Here is a 2,680-nt window from a genome sequence, read left to right as displayed (position 1 = left end):
CCAATCGCCTTAAATGATAAAAGCTGGACTCAACCACGGCTCTGATTTGGCTGTCCAATTTAAAATCACTGTCCACCTTAAAACCAAGATCTGTAATAACAGGTTTAAAATRTACCTCCAAAGGTCCCAGGTCAACAGAGGAGGACTCACARGAGCCACTGRGTCCAAACACCATCACCTCTGTTTTGTTTTCATTAAAATTTAAAAAGTTCAAGGCCAGTTGGTTTTAGTTATACCAACTATAAAGACTTTACAGTCTTACTAACCTAATTTGTGTAAATACAGCAAATCWGATTTTATCTCACACCTTCAACATATTGACAACATAACTTTAAGGTATTTCAATGTTCAGTCAAAATCCTGAACTAAAATAGACATTCTGATKAGGCTCATTTGGCAAATTAAAAGTTTTTTATGAACAGTTTCTAAACTATCCCATTGCCAACTGCTTAAGCATTGCTTAAATAGTTGGCAATGGTACCAACTGGTACCAGGACACAGAACCAGGTCCCAGATACATTGAATTAAAGGCCTGATGTCACAGCTGAGAGAAAAGAACAAATATTTCTTGGAAGCCTGTCATGATGAATGTTTGTTCATATCTTCCTTAGACTGATGGTCCACTGCTATTCACGCTCAGCCCAGATCCTACATCCTGTATCCGGTATTTGTTTTAAAAATGATGAAGCCAAACTGKTTTTTTCTAATAGCTGTTATTTAATTTAGATTTCTGATAATCAGGTAAGGTGACACATCAGCACATTTGCAGGTATAAATAACAGTGTCTGAACGTCGGAGACACAGAGGAGAAGCAGAAGTTTGGAATCAAGTTCATTCCAGCTACAGGTGAGAGAATTTATTCATTTAAACTGTTTTTCACCACTAAAGTTTATTTATTTGTATTGTATTACATTTCAGCAGCGATCCACACCGACTCCAGGTTTTCATTTTTATCCAGTTCAACAGTAAGGATGAAGGTAAGCTTGTATTTTGAACTGTAGAGATTATTGGGTAAATCAATAATAACTGTGATGATGAATATTGTAGATCAGCTAAAAGTCGCAGGTCCTCGAGACYTGGAGTTTTCCACTCATGATCCAAATAAGAAAAATCTCAGAGACATTAAGGAAAACATTTTTAACAAATTATGAAACATTAGTGCTCACTAAATTGTGTAAATAAAAACATTTGCTTTGCTCTTTGATTATTTGAAATGTTACAGTGGCCATTTGTTTAAACATTCCCTGCATATAATTTTCTCTGGAAAAACAATTCCTTTACAGGATTTGTCAAATGAGTTGAACTGGAACACTTGCATAATGAATAAAACCATTAAGACAGAATCCAGCATTAGTCTGACAGTCTGAGGCTGCAAATCTGGCAGCACATCTTACAGGACAAGGATARATGAGAACAGGGATCAGGTTTAATTTGACTAGATGGATGTTGATCACAGTGTCTTTGATGGGTGATGGGTCATATTCTGTCTTCCAGCTGTCATCAGTTCTCTTCCTCTTGGCTCCACTGCTGATCAGCTGTCAAGTGGTCAAACTGCCAGCTGACTGTAATGACMTCTACAATGTGGACAATAAACTTCCCAGTGGAGTGTACACCATCTATCCAAGTGGATCTACATCTGCTGTTCAGGTGAACTTTAAGTTTGGTTCGTTCATGAGAATGAAGATSCAGATTAGAGTTCTGTGCATCACCWAACCTGACTTTAGGTTTATCTGCCTTCAAATGTGAAAYGTCTYCATACACATTACTTAAACTGGATATTTTAAACTTCAATTTCTTGATGTTTAATATGTTGTTGTTTCAGTTCAAGCTCCAGTTTGTTTCACCTATAACTAAAGCWGTTATTTATTGAGATKAMATTTTATTTAATTATAGGTTCACATATTACTGAGAGCGTGTTAATATATATTGTTACACAAAGTGTGACATTGCATTAAATAAAAAATAAGTGTTAAAAACTGGATCAACTCATTAATCTGTGTGTTTGTGTGAAGGCTTACTGYGACATGGACTCAGAGGGAGGASGCTGGACGGTGAGATGTCCACATCAACTCAACATGAACTCTGATTGCAGAACAACTTGGTTTATCTGAAGGTTYCTGGAGGTTTTCATCCAACAAACATCAAGTCCTGTTGAAAGAAGAGTTTTTATTTTCCTTCCGTTTTCACCTCCCTGTTAAAAATAAGACTCAGTAAATTTTGTCATGTTAAATATTGATTATTGATATCAATTCAGAGTTGGTAAAACCCACTTTCTTTTCATCCTGAATGTGTAAGTGAGAAATTAGTTCACTCCTTGAACAGATTCCTTTGTTTTTCCAGGTTTTCCAGAGGAGGATGGACGGCTCTGTAAACTTCTACAGAAACTGGGCCGAGTACAAGAGAGGCTTTGGAAACGCTGCTGGAGAGTACTGGCTGGGTGAGACATGAACCTGAACAATCAATGCATGGTTTGCTTATTTATTTAGGAAAATAATAACATAATTATAGCCACATTTGTCAACATCTGTTTGTTATTTACTGGGCCCTCTTCTTCACTATTGTTTTGCAAAGTGATGGTGTATTTACACCAGGTACAGGACAGAGAAGGTGAAACTTTATGCCTTTAATGACCCTTTGAACATTTTAACTAACTTCCTGCAAATCCACATAAATCAGGTGT

Source organism: Poecilia reticulata, unplaced genomic scaffold (assembly GCF_000633615.1).
Source record: "Poecilia reticulata strain Guanapo unplaced genomic scaffold, Guppy_female_1.0+MT scaffold_284, whole genome shotgun sequence".
Taxonomy (NCBI): domain Eukaryota; kingdom Metazoa; phylum Chordata; class Actinopteri; order Cyprinodontiformes; family Poeciliidae; genus Poecilia; species Poecilia reticulata.
This window is presented reverse-complemented; position numbering follows the sequence as displayed.